Source organism: Tursiops truncatus, chromosome 5, assembly GCF_011762595.2.
Source record: "Tursiops truncatus isolate mTurTru1 chromosome 5, mTurTru1.mat.Y, whole genome shotgun sequence".
In the NCBI taxonomy this organism is placed as follows: Eukaryota; Metazoa; Chordata; class Mammalia; order Artiodactyla; family Delphinidae; genus Tursiops; species Tursiops truncatus.
Window position 1 is genome coordinate 95,981,057 of NC_047038.1, and position 19,265 is coordinate 96,000,321.

Sequence of the window (19,265 nt, forward strand, 5' to 3'; positions counted from 1 at the left end):
GCAGGCGGGGAGGAAGGAAGGCAGTACTATGAACTCATTCATTCATTAAAAATGAATAGAGCACCATCGTTGGGTTAGGCACTGTGACACTGACCACAGTCAAGAGAATAAACAAGCTTTATGGAAAAAGTGATGAATCTGGATTTATATTTGTTGACTTTGAGGTGCCTATGAGTCATCAAGGTGGAAATGTCTAACACATGGCAGCAAAGAAGAAAGGTCAAGGCAAGTGAACACTTCATAGGTAAGAACTGAAGTCCCACTAGTAGATGAGATCACTGAGGGAAAAAAAGAAAGGAATGCCTCTATGGTTACGTATGTACATTTAGATGGTACCTGTGGATATTATTTATAGGAGAAGAGGGGGAGGAGATGCAAATAAAAGCAGTGAAGGAACAGTTGTACAATAAGAGATCTAGAAGTACATTGGAAACCATAAAGATAAGATTTTCAAGAGGTGAGCAAGCTGCAGTTCACATCCCAGAGACATATTAAAGCACATGAGGGAAATATACTGAATTTGGCCTTTCACAGAAGAGTTGGGATAGAAACCGGATTACAAAGGACGGTGAGAAGAGCTGACACTGAGAGCAGAGACTTCAACATGGTACCATGGTTCATGCAGTGGATTTTTAGAATAGTGAAAACTTGAGAGTATTTGTAAGCCCCAAATAATGAATCAGTGAATATAGAGAAAATGAAAACATAGGAGAAGAGGGGATAATTGATAGGAAAACAGCCTAGAGGAAGCAAGACAATACGGGCTCAAAAGACTTGGGCAGCATCCAGGCAACATACGCCTTCACTGTGAGGTGAATTAGCCCTCACTTGTAAGGATTTCAGAGGACTGAAATGGAGCATTTCAGGTAAAAGAGAAAGATCTCTGTGTACCATCTTTTTATGTCGTTTATTCTTAGTTACACAATGTTCCAATGGAGACGATGGCCTCTAATTCTCCAAAGATAATTCTCCACCATATTAGCGCCTATCCTCCTGCGTAAAACTGAACAGTAGTACTGGCAACACCTACTGTGTGTTATGCAGGTAATCGTCTTCTCCAAGAGTTAAATGGAAACTTGCGAAGAAAAGAGACAACAATTTCTAAGGCACTGTTCGGGGTGGGGAGCGCAGGCAGGTGTCTGTTGCTCTCTTCCTTTATAGAGAAGCCCCTGGGAACTGCAGCGACGAGATGAAGACCAGAGCTTCATCCTTTCTACCTGTTCATTCTGCCTGCGTTGTGCCTTTGCAGGGTCTCAACTGCTATGCATCCGTACCCTAGTTCTTCTCAAACTTGAACCCCTTGCTTTTTCTCTCATCCCCAAAGTGACGGATTGGTTTTTGTTTGTTTGTTTACTCTTGCTTCTTCACCAGGAAAAACAGAGCGAGAAATGTGAAAGCGCCGCACGGTGCCGAGAGTGACACAGGACACCCACACAAGTTTACAAGTCCTCGCCCAAGTCCTCGTCTCCTAGCAGCTCCCCGTAGCTCGGCGAAGCGAAGCCGGGAGCGCACGCCCTGAGAGCACTGCCAAGCCCCTAACCCGGAGCAGCAGTCTCCCCGGCCGCCGGGGCTAAAGGAATGAGAACCTGACGTCTCCCCACCCGGGCTGAGCTCGCCCCTCCCGCCCGGAGCCGAGCTTCTGGAAATCCAGTAGCCTCCCCCTGCCTCCCGGAGCTCCCTGCTGGCTGCCACCCCGAGCGAACGCACAGCGTGCACACGTCCACACGCCAGCAACACAGGCACGAGAGCGGCTGGGTGTGGAACGGAGGCGCACCGCACGCACTGCATGCCCAGCCGACACCCGCGCGGACCCCGGCCGCGGCCCCCCGGCGCCCCTCGGTGCCCGAGCCCCCAGCCCGCGAGCCTCACCAGACAGCCGGTAACTTTCCAGGTGCGCAGCTCGTCCCCTCGGCACCGCCGCCCCTGCGTCTCCGTGTCCGCTTTCTCGCCTCCCTCCCTCCCCAGCCTCCCACGGCGCCCCAGCCGGGCGCAGGTCAGTTTAGCCAGGCCGGGCGCGGGGCGCGTAGCGCGGGCCCGGGGCTGCCGGCGCCGCCGCTCGGGCTACGTGAGACCGGGGGGCACGGGCGAGGGCGTTGCGCGCAGAGGCTGCGGCGACTCCCGTGCTGCCGCCTGGCTTCTCCGCGGGGGCCGGTGCAGAGGAGACGCGCTGGGAGAGAGGGAGAGAGGCAGGGAGGGAGGGGGGAAGGAGGGAGGAGAGGCGAGGACGAAAGGGAGGGGGCGGGGGTCAGTCGGGGCGATGGCGTGGAAGAACAGGGAGCCGGCTTCCCTAAAGGTGGGGTCACCCGCCCGCGCACCCACACCGGCCCCAGCCTTTACTCCCGAGACACGGTAGCGGCAACAGCATCGCCCAGAGTGAGAGAACTTAAGTAGGGAGATAGCGTCGTGGTTGTAAGCATTTTTTTTTCATGTTATTGTTTCTATTTCAAGTGTGTGGGACGAGGCTAGAGGAAAGTTCAGGGAGGTGTTCGTCTTTTCCTTCCCCTCCTTCTCTCCCCCCGCCCCCGCCCCCAGGTCCGTTTTCACTGCAGGCTCTCTCCCGCCTCGCCTTCACTCCCAGAGCGCAAACAGGCGCACGTACCCCGGACGTGCTCTCCTCTGTCACACCTGTCCCCTTCTAGAAGACATGTGACCCTGGAGCAGCTTGGCGACGCGCTCTTCCCGGACTCTGGAGCCATAACTTGCATCGAGTTTGCCAGTTCACATGATGCTGGGGGCAGTGGTTTGAACCGAGTTTCAAGGGACCTTCGGAATCTCTAGGTCCTCTGGCAGGGAGCTTTCTTGATCACCCAAGTTGGTAATCCTCTCCCCGTCGCCTTTTGATTACATGTTTTTTCCTGAGGCTCGCATTATGGTTTTCTAAATATATATATACCCCACCGCATTATTTGCTGTGCCCTGGAGTTGTGAGATCTCCGTGTGGCTTGTCCCCTTTTCTCCTGCCTCCAGAGGAATTTCACTGGTAAATCCTCGGAAGACAAGGGCAGTTTCTGTGCGGAGGAATGGGAACTACAGTGAGGGTCTATTCACTGTGCCTCTAGAGAATGTTAGAACCCAGCTCCCTTGGGTTTTAAACCACAGGGTGGCAGTGGGACTCATGTAATGCCGGTCTGCACTAGTACATATATAAACTTACATAGAAGTTAGGCCCACGTAAAATATGTTGAATAGGGCCATTAAATTTCAAAGAAGGGAAAATGTAGTCCTGGTTTTTGTGTGTGTGTGCTAACTGGAAAAAAATCGGCAAAAGTACAAAGTACTTTTTCATGAACACATGAGAGAGTCTTTCCATTTTACGCAGGCCTTCGAAATAGCCCAACTAGAGGAGATGGGGATGGAGAAGAATTCCACAGGAAAAGGGAAAATAATTAAGTCATTGTTAAGTCACTGTAATAATGGACATTTAAGTCAATGGCCTTATGGACAGTTAAGCAACAAAAAAAAGAGAAAATCAGAGATTTTCAAAGTCCTTACATTTAATTTAGTACATGGGGGTGGTGCTGTGGGTAACTAATTAATGGGTCCAAAAATTGATGTATTGGGCCAGAACTTGCATTTTTCTAATGAAATAGAATAGGATAAAAATGTCAGAGACATTTACACATAGTACAAGTAAATATGCTCTATAAACCTTTCTCTTCGGTTAAATAGGTAAATGTGTGTGTACTGGGTCAACCGTGTAATATGTATTTTCTTACTGTTCCTTGAGGTAAAACTCGAAAGGCGCTGATGTAGTGCAGGCTGCTGCCCAGAGTCAGAGTTTGAGGGAGAACTTAGGTTCCTTCCTAGGGATCCTGTGCTCTGGCAACAGGGCAGAGTTATAGAGAACAAGGAGGAGGGTGAGAAAGAGGAGAAGAAAAGGGACCGTGTTTGAGCTCTTTATTCATTCTTCCCACAAATGTGCCTGAGCAGCTTCTATGCCTTAGGCCCGGTGCTAAAATCTGGGAATTTAATGGTGAGCAAAGTCAACATGTGATCTCGGCACTTTAGAATCCGTTGGGGGAAACAGACATCAATCAACTAAACACAAAAGTAACTATATATGTGATAAATGCTATGAAGGAAAATATGATATGAGAGCAAAAATGATGGTGTCATAATTTAGATGAGGGAGGCTACAATTAATAAGTAACCCAATTTAAAATGTCTTCAATGATAAGGAAATTTATTGTTTCATATGGCAAGAAGTCCCAAGGTCAAGAGGCTCTATCTAGTGAATTCAGCAGCTCAGTGCTGTCAGGGAAGGCCCAGGGCCGGTTCCGTTATTCCCCCTGCCATCTCCAGCATGCCAGCATGGTACTGGGTCTGCCCCACCCACGGTCCAGAGCAGCTCCCTATAGGACAGACAATCCTGACAGTGCCCCATGGTAGCAGAGTATGTCCTTTTTCCAGAGTGGGGAAATCTTTCTCAGAAGCTTCTAGCAGACTTCTCACCCGTCATCAGTCCAAACTAAGTCATATACCCACGCATGTCTAAATGCTGGGAAGGAGGGCCGCGGAGGCGGGGAGTTGAGGATTACCGTAATTGGTCAAGGCTCTTCAGGATTTGCCCTTGAATTTTTCAGGAATGCATTCTTTGAGGAGTCGATACTTAAACAAAAAAGGAGAAGGTGGCAGTGGATGCTGGGTAGCCAATCCAGAGTCTGCTACAGGAGCTCAGGGATGACGCCTCTGAAATAAATGACATTTAAACTTAAGATGAGTAACAGCAAGAAGTAAGGAGGACGCATCTTCAGGCAGAGGGAGTCGCATGTGTGGTCTGACCGCGCCACCTGTTAAAGGTGTACATGAAATTCCTCATTTACTATGTCGACCCATAAAGGTAAGTGTACCTGAGGAAGCAAGCTCAAAGGGTTAAATAACATGATCCAGTTTACAGAGCTTATAAGTCACAGAGCCAATCAATCTAATTCCAGAGCCTAAAATCTTGGCTTCTGCCTCTACGGAGATGGTGAGAAGCCAGAATTCACTGGCCTTTCCCGGCCACTGACTGAGGAACAGAGCGCAACCTCCAGGCCCCCTCTGCAAGGTTTCTCTGGGCCCACTGGTAGTGCAGGACCCATGTTCATGAATAAATCCTCTAGTACTGGGTGTACCTCTGCTCCACTGGGTATCATGGTCCCCACCAAGCACTGTCACCAGAGCGCTAGCGCTCTCATGGTGTCAAAGCTCAGAGATGGCTTGTGGAGATGTGGAGAGTAAAATGCCCATCTTTGTGTTAAGAAGCCCTTAAGCAGCCTTGGTGTTTTAGGAAAATCTGTTTCTCGTACTTTCTTTCTCACATGGACATGCATCTAAGGGACTAAGCTGGGAACAGACTGCTTCCCCTGAGCTCAGACTCCCAAGGCCCTGCCTAACTGAGGTCTGGTTCACGTTCATCTAGATGAAATACTATTCTTTGGGGATAAATGCCCTCACAGGAGACTCTGTAGTTGCCCTTGCACTTGGCTGCCCCATTAGATCAGCCTTTGTGCTCACAAAGTTTGAGCCCAGCTCAGAGCACCCCGGGGTGCAAGCTGAGCTCTCTCCGTTGTGTCACCAGAAGAAGCTCTTCTGAGGGCACGAGAGGGGCACATCCACCATCCTGGTTCCCAGTTTTTTCTCCCTGTCTCTCTGGTTCTGCTCCCTTCTCTCTTGTCTTCTTTCATTTGTCTGCATGCTTATTTATCTCACCAGACTGACCTCGTGAGAAGCCATTTCAATTTCTAAAGCCAAAAGCTTAGGTCACTGTGCCCTTCTTTCACTTCAGCTTTGCCAAACCTTAACCCAGGAGAAATACTACCATTTGCTGTTGGCATTCCTGCTGTCCAGGGGCCGGCATCCTCAATATGCTTATGAAACAGGACCAATTGATTCCACCACCGTGTTCCTGCTGTCTAACCTCCCTGCAGCCCACCATCCCTTTCTTCACTTCAAAGCCATTTATTCCTTCCATGAAGTCTCCCTGATTCTGCCGAGTGGTGGTTCTGTGACCCGACAGGAGCGTGCTGCCCCAAGTCTCAAAGGCTCGTCAGCTTGTCTCCATCCTTTACTGGACATCAGAGCAGGGACATTGTTGTTTTAACTCTTATATCTTCAGAACATACATAGCTGAAGTCTTTTCATAATGCGAAAAACAATCCCCCCAATTCCACTCTTTAATCTACTGTCTCTGTTTTCTTAAAAAACAAACAAAAAGCACAAAAACTATTTGCCAGCATACTAGAGACTTGAGAAAGAAACCTATGGGAGCCCATTACACACAGCACACAATCTTCTGGGCCTAGTGCTGAGTTCTCCATCCCACTTTTGTGTCTCCAAGGGGACAATGGCTTCTCATTTGCCAAATCCCTCCCTGCTGATCCCTGGTGGGGAGAAGGGTGAGCCCTGTGCGCATTAACTCACAGCGCATTAGGGTAGTCTCCTGGCCCTTCCAGGCAGCAGCCGGAGCCTACAAGTGCCTCCCATTTTAAATTGACCAGTCTCTTGCCCACGTTCTCCTTGAAAGACCTTCCTCCTCTACCCCACTCCTACTCGTTCTAAATTTTCCCAGGATTCTGTCCTTAGCCCCTTCCTTCCTCCTTTCCTCCCTCCCTTCCTTTCCTCCCTCTCTCTCTCTCTCTCTCCCCCCACCCACCACCCCCCTCTCCTCATAGCTTCAATTATCACTTCTCAGTGTACTTCCTTTTTTCAGAGCTGCACTTTATCTCAGCCCTTCTGGTGGTATTTATCACATTCTACTTTGTATTATTGTTATCTATTTACATTGCTTATCTCCTCTACTTGACTGTAAATACCTGGAGGGCATGGTTCACATCTGATTCATCTCCCCTGTGTCTCTCACAGCACCCACTGAAGGTCCAAATCTTAGGGATAGAGAGAGTTATGACTTACTATCTAGAAGAATTGTATTTAAGTTTCTGAAATTCTGTAGAAAGAATTTGAAATGTGTTCTTGATTTTCCTTCTGGAATAAAGACAATTGTTTGGAATAATGACACAATTTAGAAATTAATAGTCTGCCCAATTAGCAAGCAGGTAGTAGTAAATTTTACTACAAAAGACCAATATACAAATACATTTTATGTTCTGTTTCTACCTGCACATACTGAGTTTTAGTCCCTAGTGCACTGACGTTCCTAAATAGTGATTTTTTTTTCCTAGTTATGGGTATAGCCAATGTGCACTAACTATGCACTAGGCTCACAGTGTTTGGCATCCCACATCCTGTACTATTTCAAAATCCATGTGGACCATCCATCCAGCACTTTGGCCTCTCAACTCCTTAGACCTCGTATCCAATAATCTTCGTGTCCACTCAGCTTCAGGCATTCACTGCCACAGTTAGACCTGGAATCTTCTCTAAAATCATGGAGGCTTGTGCACCCCAGAACATCTTGGCCCTGCCTGCCCCCAAGGCTTTAGCCCTTTGCTTTTCTTTTTAGACACAGTGGTCTCAGCAGGGGCTCATGCCTTTCCCGTGGTTGTAAAGCCCCGGTGAATCCTGTCACCGACCTCAGCCTCCTCTGGAGTCAGGACCAGACCAGCATGGCCTCCATAACACCCACCGGAGAGGGAGCCTCAGTGGTTCCAGCTCCCAGGTCTGACCTGGCTGGACCCACAGAAGTTCTGGCTTCCCTAGCTGCTGCCTGGAGGGGCCCAAAACTCACCCTAGAGATATAGTGGAATTAATGTGCTGTGGAGCTGACTCTGACCATTGAGAGACAACAGCAAGGAAGAAGCCAGCAGGTAATTGCTCACCCTTCCTGCCCATCCAGGAGCTGTTCAGAGATGCAATGGTTCTGTACTTCTGGCTAATCAGGCATGACTCAGCAACCAGCTTTATTTTCTAGAGAAGCTGTGACAGATTGGTAATGCATCACCTTGAATCTGCTTTCTCTCCTCTCCATCATTTTCTCTTTCTCCCTCACTCCTGTTTCCTTAGGATAACACCCCCCCATTAAGAATTAGCATGTGAGCTTTGCCTCAGGCTCTGTTTCCTAGAGAACCCAGGCTAAGATAAGCCCTTATACTCTGTAACCACAACTTTCCATCCTTCAAGCTTATTTGCTCAGTTATTTTCTCTTCATGTGTGTTTGACCTTAAAGTGACCTCTAGTTCTTTGACCCTCTGTTTTCTTCCTCCTTGTCTTTACGCTGCTTCTTACTCAGTTTAGTGTGCAGTCCATTATTTCACACTCTTGGTATTTCTCCCCAACGATGTATTCTGCAACAGCCAGATGAAGCCCCCATCCTGGAGGAATCCCACTTCTCACCTTCTTTTTCTTTTTCTTTTCTTTTTTAATCTTCTTTTTCTTATACTTGGACAGTGAGTGCTAGTGGAACAAGGTAAATATAAGCCCTGTTCTCATGGAACTGAAGTTCTGGGTCAATGGTAGTATATTAGACTGGTCAAGCCATTCTGGAGAGCTGTCTTTGCTCAAATTAAGATTAAGTACAGCTCACTTGCAATTCTGCTTCTGAGTATACTATATAGCCCAGAAAAATTCTCACACAGGTCCCTATGGGGACACGTACAAGGACGTTTATTGAAGCTTCTTTTGTGTTATTGTGGTACTTAGGTATCCATCTCCAAGAGAATGGATATGTAAATTGTTCATGGAGATATGCCGTAGAATATTATACAGTACTTAGAACAACAGATTTGATATTCACAAGGAAAAATGATATACCTTAAATATATAGTATCTAATAGAAAAATGAAAGAAATTGAGATATGTATATATATAACACGATACTCTTTGCATAGATCAAAAATATGCACAAAATAATTTGCAAAAACACATACAAATAAAAAGATATAAAATTAGCACTTTGGAACGTTTGCCTCTGTGGGAGAAGGGGAATGGGAGTAGAATATTTCAACAAAGGAAAGAATAAGGCAAAAAGAAAAAAACTCTGGAGAAGGAGAGATAGAATAGAAAAAAAGAATTAAGAGACATATTTTCCAATATTGACAAGTGTTATAAAGACCATAAAACAGAACATAGGTTGGATTTGGAAGACGACTTCCAAGAGGTGGTCAGAGGAGACCTCCCTGAAGAGGGAGCATTTGAGTGAAGCCTAAGTGATGAGATAAAACCTACCATAGGATGCTCCAGGGGAAGTGCATGCAGGGCAGAGGGAAGAGCAAAGGCCAGGAGGCCACAAGGAGCTTGGTGAGGTGCAGGAGCAGGAAGAAGGCCATGGTGGCTGGAACATGTGAGCTTGGAGGAGTGTGATGCAGGATAAGTCAGTGGGGCAAAGCTTGGAGTCAGACTGCACAGGGCCCTGGAGGCACTAATAAAAAGTTAGGGTTTTTGGCCACTGTAAATTCTTGATACCAACCACTTCTGGTTGCTAAAGACTCCCTAGCAATCCTGCTAAATTTACTTGGTCAGCTCTTTCTCTCTATTATAATAAAAATGGCCAACTTTTTCCTCTTTCTTTAAACCTTCTTCTCACCACTCTTACTCATGGCGGGTAGCCTCACTGACTCTTTGCAGAGAAAAGAGTAATAATAATTGTCATGAAATGAATCGTGCGCCCCGCACCCCAGCTCCAAATTCATATGTTGAAGTCCTAACTCCCAGTACCTCAGAACATGACCTTATTTGGAAATAGGGTCATTGTAGATGTGGTTAATTAATATGAGGTCTACAGTGTTGCCCTAATGTAATACGACTGATGTCTTTATAAAAAGGGGAAATTTGGACACAGAGACAGACACACATACAGGGAAGATGATGTAAAGTGACCCAGGGAGATGGCCATCTACAAACCAAAGACAGAAGCCTGGAACAGACCCTTCCCTCACAGTCCTCAGGAGGAACGAACCCTGCCAACACCTTAGTTTCAAATTTCCAGCCTCCAGAACTGGGAGACAGTAAAGCTCCCGGGTGGTTGTTAAGCTACCCGGTTTGTGGTGCTTTGTTACATCAGCCCTAGAAAAACGAATATAATAATAATAACTAACAGGTGTGGAACCCATACAATGCATATGAGCACTGCACTTGACATGTGCTAAGGCAGTTAATCCTCATGAAGACCCTATGAGATACTATTATTATCATTATTACTTATTATTATTATTTGAAATAAGGAAACTGAGGCACGGAGAGAATAAGTATAATTCATTAGTAAGGCACTACCTCAGTATTCCCACATCAGATCTAGAAACCCATCTGCACCAGGATGTGTCCTTTCCTCCCTCACTTCCTCTTAGGATGATGTGTCCTTCATCCCGTCTGTGCTCCCACCTGTGCTCTTTATCCCTCCCTGCCCCTCTTTGTTCCTCAACCTCGTAATTCTACTTCTGAATCTTTCATCTTCCTGTTCTTACTGATATCTTTCCATTAGTGTATATATATATATATATATATATATATATATATATATATATGCTAATTTATATACATTAGGAATTTATGTCTCTCTCAGCTTATGGCTTATAAGTTTCTCCCACCTTAAGCAAAGGCTCCTTCTGTTATATCTTACACAGCTCCTCCTCAAGCTTCCCACACTCACTGTCTTCATTTCCTCTGTTTTTCCTTTGACCTTCAGTGTATCAGTTTCTTAATGCTGCTGTAACAAATTACCACAAAGTTAGTGGCTTAAACCAAGCAACAACACACACTTATTTCCTTACAGTTCTTGAGGTCAGAACTCTGAAATGGGTCTCACTGGGCTAAAATCAAGGTGTCGTCAGGGCCGTGTTCCTTCTGGAGGCCGTGGAAGATAATCTGTTGCCTGTGGCCTCTTGTGGCTTCTGGAAGTTTATGTTCCTTGGCTCGTGGTCCCCTCCATCTTCAAGGCCGGCATCTTAGCATCTTCAAAGCTCTCTCTGACTCTGACCTTCCTGGCTCCCTCTTTCACTTATAAGGACCCTTGTCATTACATTCGGCCCACCCAGATAATCCAGGATAATCTCATCATCTCAAGATCCCTACCTTAATCACATCTGCAGCGTCCTTTTTTGCAAGTGTAATATCTTCACAGGTTCTAGAGATTAGGGCATGTACTTTGAGGGAGCTGTCCTTTTGCCTACTGCACTCAGTAATCTGGCTTCCCACCACCCTACCGAAGATACTTTCCCAGAGGTCACCAATTTCTAGTTTCCTTAGAAATACGTGTATCTTAGTTGACATCTCAGCAGCACTGAATGCAGGTACTTCTCACAGGAGTGACCTCAGTGACCACGTATTCTCCCAAGTTTCTTTCCTTCTTCACAACAGTAGACTAGCCTTCCCAGTCTCCCTTGCCAATGACTCTGTCTCTAACCGTAAATGTTGAAAGTCCTTGCTCCCCTAAGCAAGGTTGTCTTTCCTCTTTGTCAGTGACCGACCTCTTAGAAGTAGCGCCCCCTTTAAGTTCCTCAGTAAAGACGGAGAAGCATAGAGAACCCCTCGTTTCCATCCCTATTTGCGTGCTGGTGACTCCTGAATCTCCATTGCCACGTGGCACTTCTCTTCCGTGATCCAGAGCAGATTGTTCAGCTACCTTTGTGATATTTCCCCTCAGGGACCAAGATACAAGTCACTCGATATCAACATGTCCAAAAGTAAAGGAACAACTTGTTCCAGAGAACTAATGACTCCTTCAGTGTCTCTTATACGAATAAGCTGTTTTCCAGTTAGATTTCTTAGTTTGGAATTTAGGGAGTCATCCCTGTCTCCTGCTTTCCCTCACTCCCCATAAGAAATGTGTCCCAAGGTCCTGAAAATTCTGCCACACGCCTCTCTCTAATATTCAGGAGATTCCCTCTGTCACCACCATCAACATCTTCTCTTGCTTGAGCTGCCGAGAGAGTCATCTCGTCATTTCTCAGCGGCCACTCTTGTTCCCACACCAAGCCCTAGCCCTAGGGCTAGCCTCTCTGTTGTCAGTGATCTTTTTAGACCATAAAGCAGACTTTGCCACTTCTCTGCTCAAAGCCCATTAATTAATCTAATAGGCATATAGCCACAGTGCTTAGAGCCATATGTTAGCAAGGACCTGTGGACCTGTGGAATTATATGGGACCTGGAAAAAAATCATTGCCCCCTGTGCTACAAAAGAGAAAAATACAAAGTGTTGAGTTAAATATCTACAAAGGATGACATTATGCAAACTAGCAATTCAAGTGTACGTGTGAATATATGTGTATATTTGTATGTATATGCATATATATTATCAATTTTAAAGCAGAAAACAAAAGGAATAATTTAGCCATATAAAAACACAACTTTAAAAATTATTAATTTTTTTTTTAAATATGTCTGCATTTTCGTGATGCCAATATATTTGCTTAATATGCTGTGGAAGTAGAGCCTCCAAAAGTCAGAGTGCATAGGGCCTATAAAAATCCCCAAACATTTCTACCTCCAAGGCCTTCCCACTGCGCTTACTATAAAGTCTCAAATCTTTAATGTGGCTTTCCAGCACGTCAGGCTGAATTATGTAGCTTGCCTTGGGAGGTGTCCATATCGAAGGAATACACTGGCCTCCTAGGCAGCCCTAGACCAGTGCATCTGATCACCCGAGGAGCTTGTTCAAATGCAGGTTCTGACTCGGTAGGTCTGGGAGGAGGCTGAGATGCTGCATTGCATTTTTCATAAGCTCCCAGGTGACACCGCTGCTGCTGGTCCGCGAATCACACTTAGAGTGGAAAGACCCCCGAGGGCAGCCTTGCCTCCTTCTGCTGGCCACTCCAGTAATGCTAAGAGCTCCATAGCGTCTCAACTGGTTTGGAGGTTCAAGGGCTGGGACATGCTTGTAACCTGATGGAAAATTTTTGCGGAAGAAGAAGGTGATTTTAAGGATTAGAAGCTGAGAGACCACAACGCTTTCCTGTATGCAGTATTGGAGCTGAATGTGAGGGGAGAGATAGCAGAAGCAAATACACTTACCTTTGTGTGTGCTTGTGCTCTGGACATTCACACAGCCCTGGGCCTGCCCCTAAGCCTGTTTCCCTAATGCTAGGATCTGACTGAGGCTTTGCCTGTGTCACAGCTTTTATCAAACAGTTTTATAATCCTATGTTTGTGTACCTGTTTTAGGATTAAACTGTAAACTCCTATGCAGCCCAGATGAGTTCTTCTTCGAGGTACTCATTCAGTAGAAGTCCATTAATAAAAGAAGGACGTTAAATCCCCACTCAAGTATAACTTCCAGCCAGAAGGCAACATTGTTCTGGAATGCTGGGAAATAATTCCATCTCACAGGACAACCTTGGGTACAGTAACTAGAGGTGTGTTGGCTGTTTTGACATTCAGTTGCCAAATGCCCAACAAATGGAAATAGCAACAGCTCTATAAATGGCAGCCCTAGCTATAAATTTTAAAAGAACACCCATGCCTACCTAGTAATACCTAGTGAAATGGAGCAGGACCCTGTGGTCTATGCACCCCATGTCCTCAGCCTGCCTTTTGTCTGTGGAAAAACTTTAGCCAAAGAATAAGTTTAATCAGAGAAGTGAAAAAGTAGAGAAACAAAGGAAAACACTCAAAAGAGACCAAATAAAAGTAGTTTAGTCATTAAACATAGTCAAGGACCTTTAGTTCCTCCTTAAGGGATACAGGTAATATTCTGAGCCATGTCCTGTGAGCTGTCTTAAAGATACTGAAGCCCGCACCAGGTGGAAGAAGTTAACTACATGAGCAGGCTGTAGCCATGACATAAGCTGCTACAATTCCGAGAACTGGCCTCAAAGAAATGGAAACAAACCGACCTGAAGATTAACCATACCTGAAGCAATCAAGATGATGCTGGTCAGACCACCAGTGACCAATTTCAAGATGACTGTCAGAGCCAACTGTACTGTTTCTGCATGTAGCCCCCTCCCTCCGTCTATAAAAGCTCTTGCCCACTGGTTGTAGGAAGTGGGGAGTCGGCCTTTGGACAGGCGTCCACCCTCCCCTCTCCCTGGCTGCCAGCATCCAAAATAAAGCAAACTTTCCTTTCCACCAACCTTGCCTCTCTATTGGCTTTTGAGTAACAAGCAGCCAGACTGCACTTTCAGTTACACTGGGATATCATAAACTGTTTCTTAATAGTAGCTGAGTTTTGTTATTGGTTTGTTCCATTTGTTGTTTATGTCGTTGTTATTAATACATTAATTGGGGCTTTTATGGTGGCGCAGTGGTTGAGAGTCTGCCTGCTGGTGCAGGAGACACGGGTTCGTGCCCCGGTCCGGGAAGATCCCACATGCCGCGGAGCGGCTGGCCCCGTGAGCCATGGCCGCTGAGCCTGCACATCTGGAGCCTGTGCTCTGCAACGGGAGAGGCCACAACAGTGAGAGGCCCGCATACCGCAAAAAAAAAAAAGATATAATACGTTAATTGTATTAGACATAGTGACAACTTCCAAAGTAATGAAAGATAGATAAAGACAACTTGAGTGTTATTGTTTTTCATTTGGCTCTTTTAGAGTATTGTGCCATGTGGATATGGGCTATTATTTGCTCACCCTGTCATTTAAACAGCAAAAACCTGGCTTGAACTATATTTATCTTTCCATGTAACCATTCAAGAGGAACTAAAGCCGTTAGGACCTCAGTGGAGATATAAAGTTGTCCTATTTCCCAGACCCAGACTGTCTGTAACTGCTGCTTCCTCTCAGAAAGTCCTCCAGACACAGAAGGTTTCATTTAATCAGCCAGCAATAACACTTCCCTGAAAGAAGGGTAACTGAGATCCCTGTTTAGTTTCAGTACTTCAGAGGGTCAAGTTGTTTTTCAAATTTTGCTCAGTGTGTGTAAACAGTGTGCCGCTAAGTGAGCTTATTGGATGCCATAATGCCAGGCAGAATCATCTGCTCAAGGAAAGCAAATAATAAATCATCTCCAGGCCTGTATCAAGCCGGCATGTTGCATGAAGAAGCCGGTAAAACAAGACTACGTAGTCTTCTGTCTTAGCATACTGTCAGCTCTTACTGTTTATTTCATGATCTGGCCAATCGGGATCACCACAGATTAACCTAAGCTACGTGACCCTCTCCTTTTCTCTGACCATGCTATTCTTTGTTACCGACTTGGCAATTTACATGTCCAGTTTCCCTTTGGAGACCCGAACTGGGAGTAAACCACCAATTTAATTGTCGGTGTGGTCCATTTAAAACAGGTTCCTACGTTTGTTCTGATCTCTATTTCATTTTATAAAGGCCGAGGTTCCGTAACTATTTATCAGGGGCTGGCCATAGGATACACAGTATCTTCTCAGCCAGGTATTTGCAAACATTCCCAGTATCCCTAACACAGAATGGGTGGTCCATCATTATTTCTTGAGTGGATGTATACATGTTGCTAGGCTCCTTCCTGTAAGACCAGAGGTGAACACGACTCTGTTTTCTGGCAATTTAATAAAAGTAAAAATGCTTGAGGATCAATTTCTTTTTTAATTATAGATTTTTATTAGAAATTCTGCAACTGTGATTAAGAGTTATTTTATTTTCCCCCATCACTGAATGGCTCCTTTATTGAGAGAACATTTCAGAAAGCACATAATCAGCCCACTCTCCAGGAGCTGATTGTAATGACTCGCCCTTGAACAGATTTTCTGTAGGAGTTGAGGCTCCCTGGTGCTGGAAGAAGATGGCTTTGAGGGACTTGCAGTAGGGAGAATGGACGTCAGAGTTTGGCCTCAGACCAGAGAGTAAATATCTGGTTCCAGTTGCAGATCCCTGATGAAGCAGAAATAACATGGCCCTTGTGGAGAGAGTAGGTTCAGAGGAATGAAGTTGTGAAGGGGGCGGGTGTCCAGATCCTTGTAAATGATTCGCCTTCTGCCTTCACACCCCACCTACACACCAGCTAGAAGGAAGCACACTCTAGGCAATGCTTCCTGAGAGGGCAGTGGGTCTGAAACTTCTTATGAGTCCGTGTTTGTCTAAGTCAGTGGTTCTCACATTTTTGGTCTCAGATGAGTTTTACAGTCTTAAAGGGCCCCAACATACTTTTGTTTATGTGGGTTACATCTATCAACATTCATCATGTTCAAAAGTAAAACTGAGAAAATGTTTGTAAGTATTTATCTTAAAATAACTGGTATACATCATTAAATATTAACATAAATGACATCATTTTATGAGAAATAACTGTTTCCAAAACATAGTGAAGAGAAGCATTGTCTTATGGTTTTGCAAATCTTTTTAATGTTTGACTTAATAGAAGATAGCTAGATTTGCATACTGACCTCTACATTCAGTCTGGTGTTATGCCACATATCATGTAGTGCCTGGGAAAGTCCACTGAATGAGAATTAAAAAGGCAGATAAGAGCTCAGTATTATCCTAATGATTCTGATCTGTAACTCCCTGAAAAGCTCCTGGGGACTCCCATGGGTTGCCAGGCCACACCTTGAGAACCACTGTTCTAATTTATAAGCCCCATACTCCTTTATATGTCATGGATGGTCCCAAAGGCATCTTACCACAGTGGCTGTCTTTGGGATTCAGCCCAATTGGCTTCCCAAGCTCAGGCTTCCAACAATTGGACAAAAAAAAAAAAAAGAAGGATGTGAATTACTCAGCTCTCGGGTGCTTTTTCAATTCCCAAGTGTAAGTGAGTAAGTGAATGAATGAATAAATGAATGAAATAATGAAACTGTTCCTCATTTTTATTTTATTTTATTTTTTTAAAATGACATGTCAGTTTAAATTATTTATTTATTTTTGGCTGTGTTGGGTCTTCGTTTCTGTGCGAGGGCTTTCTCTAGCTGCGGCGAGCGGGGGCCACTCTTCATCGCGGTGCGTGGACCTCTCACTGTAGCGGCCTCTCTTGTTGTGGAGCACAAGCTCCAGACGCACAGGCTCAGTAGTTGTGGCTCACGGGCCCAGCTGCTCCGTGGCACGTGGGATCTTCCCAGACCAGGGCTCGAACCCGCGTCCCCTGCATTGGCAGGCAGATTCTCAACCACTGTGCCACCAGGGAAGCCCCTTCCTCATTTTTAGCACTTTCATTTTCTTGATCTTAAAATCAGATTATAGTCCCCATCATGAAGCTGGATAAGCTGCATTCAATCTGAGATTAACAGAGATTAGACAAATTTTTGCCTTTCTGTATGACCTTATATCACTTGCTCCTAAATCTTTAATTTTTATTTATTTATTTATTTTTGGCTGTTTTGGGTCTTCATTGCTGTGCGTGGGCTTTCTCTAGTTGTGGCAAGCAAGGGCTACTCTTGGTTGTGGTGGCTTCTCTTGTTGTGGAGCACGGGCTTCTAGGCATGCGGGCTTCAGTAGTTATGGCACACGGGCTCAGTAGTTGTGCTCGCAGGCTCTAGAACGCAGGCTCAGTAGTTGTGGCACAGGGGCTTAGTTGCTCCGCGGCATGTGGGATCTTCCTGGACCAGGGCTTGAACCTGTGTCCCCTGAATGGACAGGCGGATTCTTAACCACTGCACACCAGGGAAGTCCTGCTCCTAAATCTTATAAAGCACAGAGGGAAAACTGCCACATGCTGGGCTTTTAGTCACCTATAATCATTCATTCAGCCAAATCATTCATTGACTAAATCATTCATTCTGCCAACAGACTTTTATTCAACTTTGGGGATTCAAAATTTACAAAGGCAAGGTCTCTGTCTTCTAGAAGTTCACAGTCAAATAGAAGATGCTGTGGCCTTATAATCCATGCGTGCATTTATTCAGCGTGCTCTAATCCATTCAGCAAATATTTGGAGGGCATCTGTTATGAGCCATGATTAAAGCAGGTGGGCAAAAAGCCATTTCTTGTCTTGCGGAATTCAACCAACTGGGGCTACAAACCCAAATAAGTAATTAAAATATAAATTATTGTGACTTATCACAATAAAAGTAAGTACAAAACTCTCCAGGAACTTGGAGGAGAAAGTGAATATTTGGCTAGGAACGTTAAGGAAGATTTCTGGCTTGGCAAGAGGTTAAGAAACAGGAACATTGATTCTGTGATCTGAAAGAGACAGGTTCCAGTGCCACCTCCTTATCACTCTAACCTCTCTCAGTCTAAATCACAGGGTTGTGAATACGAATGGGATCATATCTGTGTCGTACCCAGGACAGTGTTGATTATCATAATTAGCGAAGTGATGGCGTTCTTTAGTTGGAAATGAATCAGGCATATGTTCTAGGTGAGGAAAATGACACATGCAAAAGCCAGGAGATGTAAAAAAAAAGCATAGCGTATCCTGGAAACGAATGAAATAGAACAAAATTGATAAAGTTGGTCAAGTAAAATGCCACAAGGTCCTTATTGAGGTAAGGTCAGGATTTCATTAATTTTGCTCAAAAATCACTCCCTACACCACCTACAAAGAAAAATAAGATATAAAAGCCTTTGATAAAGTAAATCACAATGCTGAAAAAAGACAAATAGGAGTAGCTTTCTGAGTATAAGCCTAGGTAACATTTTACAGTTTTTATCAAAAAGTGAGTCTGCATGGAAATGGGCTTTCCAGGGAGCTAGAGACAAAGATATGATTAAGAGATTCCTGACACTCACTGTCGTTTCTCCCCTTGGATGAAGTTGTGGCTTTGTCAACGTTGAATCTGGATCAAGAACGAGTAGAACGCCACGTTTGTAAACATTCTCTTGAACAGAAGGCCAGAGTTTGTAAATTCTTCAGGGATGGTGCTGTAAGTTTACACATAAAAGTGCAGTGGTGGCACTTTTTCCAGATCCAAGGCACCTCTGCCATGCAGGGACAGTGCCGCCAGAGCAGCTGTGCCCACCAGAAATGCTAGAGGCTGAGAGAAGCCAGGCTTTGTGGCCACTCTGCATCCTGTGAAATCTCGAATCTGTATTAGCTCCCCAGGGCTGCCTTCAAAAACTACCACAAACCAGGTCCCACAAACAACAGAAATATATCGTCCCACAGTTTTGGAGACTAGAAGTCTAACACCAAGATGTTGTCAGTCCCATGCTCGCTCTGAAACTGGAAGGGGAGAATTCTTCTTTGCCTCTTTGGTGGTCATCAATCCTTGGCATTCCTCGTCTTGTAGCTACAGGACCTCCATCATCATGTAGCACTCTCCCTTTGCGACTGTTGTCCAAATTTCCCCTTTTCATAAGGACATCGGTTATATTGGATTAGAGCCCACCCTAATGGCCTCATCTTAACTTGATCCCATCTGCAAAGACCAGTTTCCACATAGGGTCACATTCCTAGGTACCAGGGATTAGGATTTCAAACATCCATTTTCAGTGTAATATAATTCAACCCATAACAGTATCCTTGGTGAATTAATTTTGGAACTGAATCTAACAGTGTGTGTGTGTGCACGCACGTGTGTGTGTGTGTGTCTGTGTCAGTGGTGGA